Source organism: Muntiacus reevesi, chromosome 4 (genome assembly GCF_963930625.1).
Source record: "Muntiacus reevesi chromosome 4, mMunRee1.1, whole genome shotgun sequence".
NCBI lineage: Eukaryota > Metazoa > Chordata > Mammalia > Artiodactyla > Cervidae > Muntiacus > Muntiacus reevesi.
Window position 1 is genome coordinate 106,142,249 of NC_089252.1, and position 9,160 is coordinate 106,151,408.

The window sequence follows — 9,160 nt, forward strand, 5'->3', positions numbered from 1 at the left end:
TACTGGGTCTCCTGCATTGGCAAGCAAATTCTTCACCACTGAGAAGCCCCAGGGAAGCCCCAGGACAGCCCTCTAAGGTATTAATTTGGCTTTTAGTCAGTCAGTTCAATCACGCAGTCACGTCTGACTCTTTGTGACCCCATGGACTGCAGCACGCCAGGCTTCCCTGTCCATCACCAACTCCCGGAGCTTACTCAAACTCATGTCTACTGAGTCGATGATGCCATCCAACCATCTCATCCTCTGTTGTCCCCTTCTCCTCCTGCCTTCAATCTTTCCCAGCATCAGGGTCTTTTCAAATGAGTGAGTTCTTTGCATTAGGTGGCCAAAGTATTGGAGCTTCAGCTTCAGCATCAGTCCTTCCAATGAATATTCAGGACTGATCTCCTTTAGGATGAATTGGTTGGATCTCCTTGCAGTCCAAGGGACTCTCAAGAATCTTCTCCAATATCACAGTTCAAAAGTATCAATTCTTTGGTGTTCAGCTTTCTTTATAGTCCAACTCTCTGATCCATACATGACTACTGGAAATTTGACTAGACGGACCTTTGTTGGCAAAGTAATGTCTCTGCTTTTTAATATGCTGTCTAGGTTGGTCATAACTGTTCCTCCAAGGAGCAAGTGTCTTTTAATTTCATGGCTGCAATCACCATCTGCAGTGACTTTGGAGCCCAGAAAAATAAAGTCTGCCACTGTTTCCACTCTTTCCCCATCTATTTGCCATGAAGTGATGAAACCAGATGCCATGATCTTAGTTTTCTGAATGTTGAGTTTTAAGCCAACATTTTCACTCTCCTCTTTCACTTTCATCAAGAGGCTCTTTAGTTATTCTTCACTTTCTGCCATAAGGGTAGTGTCATCTGCACATCTGCGGTTATTGATATTTCTCCCAGCAATCTTGATTGCAGCTTGTGCTTCATCTAGTCCAGTTCTAAGAGACCCAAAACAGCTGAAGCAATGGGATCAAGTTTCAAATAATGGAGTGCGCCATCTTCTGGCACAACTGCATATTTTTTATCCAAGAACTCTGGATCTGTCAGTTGTAATTATCTACAAAAATGGTAAAATCTCAAAAAAAAAAAAAAAAAAAAAGGTAAAATCTCACAAAGACAATCTGGACTTACAGTGACTGATATGAGAAAGGTTCCAGTTAGACAAGAGCATTTATTCAAGAAGTGCATTTGAAAGCGAGGGTTCCCAAATCAATCAAACAGAATGGGATACCTATTTTAATTGGTATGCAGAAACCTCCAAAAGCCTTCAAGATTCCATAATACCTTCACTGAGAGACTCATGGCTAATGAAAAAATTAAAGACACAGAGGCACCTAAAAGAAAAGGCTATATAGGATTGATGCAACTTTGACTGCTCCCCTCTGTCTTCCATTACTTGGGTATTCATTCTATTAATTCTCTGATTTATCTTTTCACTCTGAAGAGACTACAAGTCTACAAACAGAAGTCCAGCAAGTTAGAGGCCTTACAGATGTCCTCATATATACCCTCAAAGGAGGGCCCCCGTGTGAGCCCCTCCCAGTGTTGGTGGGACTCCTGAGAGATTTTCTCGTAAAGCTATTTTATTTCCTTAAATAACCTAGGGGAAATTAAAATTAATAGATAACCTTAAGAAATTCTGGTAGATACTGGGGACTGAAGTTGGGATCCTGGGAGAACCCAGTGAACAGTAAGAATGCTAACCAGATTCAGCTCTCCTGAATCTCTCTCTATAGTATCCAGACAAGCCAGGCAGGGGAGTGGGGAAGGAGACACTTGATGTTGTACTTGCCTTTACTGTTTGTTCTGGCTGAAAATTAACAAGATTTATTTGAAAGGACTTTACCCCACCCCCCGCCTCAACTTAGATGTTGTTGACCAGAAGCTGGCCAAATTGGAAGTTAATATTCAGAGCCTGATAAGAATTTTTTTGGGGGGGGGGGGCTTCTCTAAGCTAAATGTACACAGAGGGAAAGAAAAAACTGAAAAAGAAAAAAATCTTCTGAAGCCTTTGTGGAAGGATTTACTAAAACATTTCAAAGACAGCTGTAAATCTAGAAATAGGGATCTTTTTTATTTCTTTGTTAGTTTAAGATTTTCTCCATGATACAAAGAAGCAAATTGAGAAAAATGTAGCTGTATGGCGGGCGGTGGGGTGGGGTGTGGGGTGTCAATCAATAATGTCATTTAGGTTACAACCCAATCCCCTGAGGAGTTAAAAACAACTGTCCTTACCTTACAAATTTTTGCAAAGCCAGAAATGCATCTTCAGAGACAATTAAAATCCACCTGTCCTTTTAAATCAGTCCTCAAACCTGCCCTCAGTTCAGTTCAGTCGCTCAGTAATGTCCAACTCTTGGTGACCTCATGCACTGCAGCATGCCAGGCCTCCCTGTCCATCACTAACTCCTCGGGTTAACTCAAACTCATATCTGTTGAGTCGGTGATGCAATCCAACCATCTCATCCTCTGTTGTCCCCTTCTCCTGGCTTCAATCTTTCCCAGCATCAGGGTCTTTTCAAATGAGTCAGTTCTTCCCATCAGGTGGCCAAAGTATTGGAGCTTCAGCTTCAGCATCAGTCCTTCCAATGAATATTCAGGACTGATTTCCTTTAGGATGGACTGGTTGGATCTCCTTGCAGTCCAAGGGACTCTCAAGAGTCTCCTCCAATACCACAGTTCAAAAGCATCAGTTCTTCGGCGCTCAGCTTTCTTTATAGTCCAACTCTCCAATCCATACATGACTACTGGAAGAATCATAGCCTTGTGCTCGCTTCAGCAGCACATATACTAAAATTAGAACGATACAGAGAAGATTAGCATGGCCCCTGCACAAGGATGACACGCAAATTCGTGAAGCATTCCATATTTTTATAAAACTTTATTGACAAATATGAAATAAGTCCTAAATAATTTGAGAGATATCATATTCCTCCATGGGAAATCCAGTCAGGCCTTTGACATTAATTTTTACTCAAAATTCTATTCCAATAAAATGTTAGCTTTTCTGATATCTCACACACACAAAAACAACAAAACAACACCATAGCCTTGACTAGATGGACCTTTGTTGGCAAAGTAATGTCTGTGCTTTTTAATATGCTGTCTAGGTTGGTCATAACTTTTCTTTCGAGGAGTGAGCATCTTTTAATTGGTGCAATCACCATCTACAGTGATTTTGAGGCCCCCCAAAATAAAGTCTGTCACTGTTTCCACTGTTTCCCCATCTATTTGCCATGAAGTGAAGGGACCAGATGCCATGATCTTAGTTTTCTGAATGTTGAGTTTTGAGCCAACTTTTCCACTCTCCTCTTTCATTTTCATCAAGAGGCTCTTTAGTTATTCTTCACTTTCTGCCATATGGGTAGTGTCATTTGCATATCTGAGGTTATTGATATTTCTCCTGGCAATCTTGATTCCAGCCTGTGCTTCATCCAGTCCAGCGTTTCTCATGAGGTACTCTGCATGTAAGTTAAACAAGCAGGGTGACAGTATACAGCCTTGATGTACTCTTTTTTCTATTTGGAACCAGTCTGTTGTTCCATGTCCAGTTCTAACTGTTGCTTCCTGACCTGCACACAGGTTTCTCAAGAGGCAAGTCAGGTGGTCTGGTATTCCCATCTCTTTAAGAATTTCCAACAGTTTGTGGTGATTCACAAGTCAAAGGCTTTGGCATAGTCAATAAAGCAGAAATAGATGTTTTTCTGAAACTCTCTTGCTTTTTCAATGATCCAACAGATATTGGTAATTTGACCTCTGGTTCCTTTGCCTTTTCTAAATCCAGCTTGAACATCTGGAAGTTCACAGTTCACATACTGTTGAAGCCTGGCTTGGAGAATTTTGAGCATTACTTTGCTAGCATGTGAGATGAGTGCAATTGTGCGGTAGTTTGAAGATTCCTTGTCATTGCCTTTCTTTGGGATTGGGGTGAAAACTGAACTTTTCCAGTCCTGTGGCCACTGCTGAGTTTTCCAAATTTGCTGGCATATTGAGTGCAGGACTTTCACAGCATCATATTTTAGGATTTGAAATAGCTCAGCTGGAATTCCATCACCTCCACTAGCTTTGTTCGTAGTGATGCTTCCTAAGGCCCACCTGACTTCGCATTCCAGGATGTCTGGCTCTAGGTGAGTGATCATACCATTATGATTATCTGGGTCATGAAGATTTTTTTTGTATAGTTCTGTGTATTCTTGCCACTTCTTCATATCTTCTGTTTCTGTTAGGTTCATACCATTCCTGTCCTTTATTGTGTCCATCTTTGCATGAAATATTCCCTTGGTATCTCTAATTTTCTTGAAGAGATCTCTAGTCTTTCCCATTCCATAGTTTTCCTCTATTTCTTTGCACTGATCACTGAGGAAGGCTTTCGTATCTCTCCTTGCTCTTCTTTGGAACTCTACATTCAAATGGGTATATCTTTCCTTTTCTCCTTTGCCTTTCACTTCTCTTCTTTTCACAGCTATTTGTAAGGCCTCCTTAGACAGCCATTTTGCTTTTTTGCTTTTCTTTTTCTTGGGGATGGTCTTCCTCCCTGTCTCCTGTACAATGTCACAAACCTGCCCTATTTTATCTCAAAATGCTAAAAATTCTGTACCTAACAAACAAAAGTCTTTGGAGGAATTTGCATTTCCCCTGTGACTCTGAGATATAATGTTCTTATCTGGTCTTCTCCGGAAGTCTTATTGAGGTTATCTCTTTGAAATGGTAACTTCAAAGAGATAATTCTTATCAGAAGGAAACAAAAGGGGAAAAGCTTATTTGGAATTTAGGCAAATGAACCCCGATGTTCATTGCAGCACTGTTTATAATAGCCAGGACATGGAAGCAACCTAGATGCCCATCAGCAGACGAATGGATAAGGAAGCTGTGGTACATATACACCATGGAATATTACTCAGCCATTAAAAAGAATTCATTTGAATCAGTTCTAATGAGATGGATGAAACTGGAGCCCATTATATAGAGTGAAGTAAGACAGAAAGATAAAGACCAATACAGTATACTAACACATATATATGGAATTTAAAAAGGTGGTAACGATAACCCTATATGCAAGACAGAAAATGAGACATAGATGTACAGAACAGACTTTTAGACTCTATGGGAGAAGGTGAGGGTGGGATGTTCAGAGAGAACAGCATTGAAACAAGTATACTATCAAGGGTGAAACAGATCACCAGCCCAGGTTGGATGCATGAGACAAGTGCTCGGGGCTGCTGCACTGGGAAGACCCAGAGGGATGGGATGGGGAGGGAGGCGGGAGGGGGGATCAGGATGGGGAACACATGTAAATCCATGGCTGATTCATGTCAATGTATGGCAAAAACTGCTACAATATTGTAAAGTAATTAGCCTCCAATGAATAAAAATAAATGGAAAAAAAAAAAAAAAAGAATACTGAAGTGGGTTGCCATTTCCTTCTCCAAACAATGGAATATTGCTCAGCCATTGAAAAGAATACATTTGAATCAGTTCTAATGAGATGAATGAAACTGGAACCCTTATACAGAGTGAAGTAAGCCAGAAAGAAAAACACCAATACAGTATACTAATGCATATATATGGAATTTAGAAAGATGGTAATGATAACCCTATATGCAAGACAGCAAAAGAGACACAGATGTATAGAATAGACTTTTGGACTCTATGGGAGAAGGCGAGGGTGGGATGATCTGAGAGAACAACATTGAAACATGTATATTATCAAGTGTGAAACAGATCGCCAGTCCAGGTTGGATGCATGAGACAAGTGCTCGGGGCTGGTGCACTGGGATGACCCAGAGGGATGGGATAGGGAGGAAGGTGGGAGGGGGGTTTAGGATGGGGAACACACGTAAATCCACGGCTGGTTCATGTCAATGTATGGCAAAAACCACTACAATATTGTAAAGTAATTAGCCTCCAACTAATAAAAATAAATGAAAAAAAAATGTTACTCTGGAATTCAACTTTAATCATCATAAATATTTAAAGTAGCTTAAAAAAAAAGAAAAATTTTAAGTGTCTTCTCCACAAATATTAGTAAAAAGGTTTACCCATTTGAGCAGTTAACCTTAACTTATTCCGTCTGCCAAAGACAATTTGGATCCAATTTCTTCTATAACTAGTGAATTTTGTAATTTTGCATCTGATTCATGGTTAAAATTTTAGAACAAAAGCTATAAGCTCTCTGTTTGCATCAGTTAGTATGTTGATATGTGTTTCCATATGTATGTTGTAGATGTGTGGTTTTTTCCTACTTTAAGGAAGTATTGCCAAAATAATTTGTTTAAAAATTCTATTTAACTGGCTTAAAGAAAATTAAGCATATTGACTGAAGAAAACTGCACAAAAATCTAAAAGTTTTTAAGATTAAAAAAAGATTTATTTTTCACTGTGCTGGGTCATTGTTGCTATGTGGGGATTTTCTCTAGTTGCCGAGAGCAGGGGCTACTCTCTAGTTGTGGTGCACGTGCTTCTCATTGCAGTGGCTTCTCTTGTTGCAGAGCACAGGCTCTAGGCATGTGGGCTTCAGTAGTTGTGGCTTATGGGCTCAGTAGTTGTGAAGCACAGGCTTAGTTTCTCTGAAGCATGTGGGATTTTCCCAGATCAGGGATCTAACCCATTTCTCCTGCACTGGCAGGTGGATTCTTTACCACTTAGTCACCAGGGAAGCCCGTTTTAATTGAGATTTGTTCAAGGAATCTTTCTGTGGACCATAGCCTGGAAGATATCCTCTCAGCTCTGAGGAAATGCCCTCATGAGGTAAGGGAGGAGCCAGGATACACAGTTTTCTGCTGGAAAAAAAGATATGTAGTCTAACAACAAAAGATTATGGATAATTGGGCCTTCCCTGGCAGTCCAATGGTTAACACTCCGAGCTGAGGGCACAGGTTCCATCCTGGGTTGGGGAACTAGGGTCCTGCATGCTGCACAACTCTTAGTTGCAACATGCAGGATCTAGTGCCCTGACCAGGAATCAAATGTGTGCCCCTCTGCACTGGAAGCATAGCGTCTTGTAGGGAAGAGGCAATTCTGACTCCAAGGTGGATCTGTTTCTTTGACTTTAACCTTTGTTTTTCATCACTTTTGTTACTGTCTGCCATGTCACTTCAGTTGTGTCTGACTCTTAGAGATCCTATGGACTGCAGCCCACCGGGCCTTTCTGTTCATGGGAATTCTCCAAGTAAGAATACTGGAGTTGTTGCCATGCCCTGTTCCAGGGGATCTTCCTTAGCCAGGGATCAATCCCACATCTCTTATGTCTCCTGCATCAGCAACTGGGTTCTTTATCTTCAGCTTTATAAGGATGAAGCTGAAGCTCCAATACTTTGGCCACCTGGTGTGAAGAGCTGACTCATTAGAAAAGACCCTGATACTGGGAATGATTGAAGGCAGGAGGAGAAGGGGACGACAGAGGATGAGATGGTTTGATGGCATCACCAATTCAATGGACATGAGTTTGAGCAAGCTCCAGGAGATGGTGAAGGACAGAGAAGCCTGGTGTGTTTCAATCTATGGGGTCACAAAGAGTCATACATGACTGAGTAACTGAACAACCAAGCTGCTGGCCATTCTAGGAGATATTTGCAAGATAATGGTTTTTACTTCTTCAACTCCTCCCTGTCTTTGTTCTATAAAAGAACCTGGCACCCAGACCTGGACAGGTCTGCCATCTTCTCTGTCAGCTTCCTTTCAGAATAAAGTTGTATTCCTTGCCTTCACACCTCATCTCTCAGTTAATTGGCCTGTCAGTGCAGCGAGCACATGGAGCTTGGACTCTGTAACAGTCTTAGCTACTGGATCACCATGGAAGGATGTTGTTTTTTTTAACAAAACCAAAAATGGCTTCTCAAGTGGCTGCTAGTGGTAAAGATCCTGCCTGCCAATGCAGGTTAGATGTTAAGAGACATGGGTTTGATCACTGAGTCGGGAAGATCCTATGGAGGATCCACTCCAGAATTCTTCCCTGGATAATCCCATGGACAGGAACCTGGTGGGCTGCAGTCCATAGAGTCACACAGAGTCAGTCACAACTGAAGCAACTTAGCATGAACATGCTTTATTATGCATTCTCAACAGGGGCAATATCAACCCCATCCCCCCAAACTGGGAAAAATAAGCCCCCCCCCCCCCAAAAAAAAACCCTTACACTTCAGTTGCACTTTAGGACCTTAAGAAAGACACTCTGGGGTTGTAAGCAGACACACACACACACACACACACACACACACACAGGATTTACAATTTTAACTTTTGTTAGGTAAATGTCTTAGGGAAGGGAGATACTGATTGCAACAAATGATAAATTCTCTTGGCAGCTTTGAGCTTTCACAGGCAGGCCATGCAAGGAGATCCAACCAATCCATCCTAAAGGAGATCAGTCCTGGGTGTTCATTGGAAGGACAGATGCTGAAGCTGAAACTCCAGTACTTTGGCCACCTCATGTGAAGAGTTGACTCATTGGAAAAGACCCTGATGCTGGGAGGGATTGGAGGCAGGAGAAGGGGACGACAGAGGATGAGATGGCTGGATGGCATCACCGACTCGATGGGCATGAGTTTGAGTAGACTCCGGGAGTTGGTGATGGACAGGGAGGCCTGGCGTGCTGCGCGATTCATGGGGTCGCAAAGAGTCGAACACGACTGAGCGACTGAACTGAACTGAGTCCTCTAGGGATACTGCCTTAAGTTGTTAGAAACCATATCAAAATTTGGTCAAGCCACTTAGTGCAGGGGTTTGAATGGAGTCCTTCTTAATCTTTTGCAGTTCTCAATATGCAAGCTGAATTATTAGGAGCGAAGTGTACTGCTATCTCCAATTCTGCAACACAGAAAAAATTAAGAGACTGGTGTATGTATACATTAACTATCATGTGATAAAGTAAATATAACAAAAGCTACTTGTAGAATCTAGTCCGTCCTCAGTCCCCTAATAGGGTGTGAGTTCCTGGAAGGCAGGGACTTCTTTGGCATGGCACAGGGCAAGCAGTCAGTAAATATGTATTTGTGGAGGGAATACCTGCAAAGCTTTTAAAGCAAACAAACGCTAACAGGAAGCTTTTGTGATTCTATTGTTGTAGGCAACCCGGAAGTTCCTCAGTAGAACGGAGGCCGAGGGTGCGCGCGCAGATCTGGCGCGGTCGCTCTAGCCGCCAGTCGCCTCAGTTCTGTGGTAGGTCCTCC

At 41.9% G+C, this 9,160-nt stretch overlaps 1 non-coding gene across 1 annotated transcript; it reads left to right on the forward strand.

Annotated features, from left to right (window-relative positions):
• The first annotated feature begins 2,759 nt into the window (after positions 1-2,759).
• On the forward strand, positions 2,760-2,866 carry LOC136167976 (U6 spliceosomal RNA). Its single transcript, XR_010663145.1, has one exon. It is a non-coding gene; the product is annotated as a U6 spliceosomal RNA (small nuclear RNA).
• Positions 2,867-9,160: the final 6,294 nt, after the last annotated feature.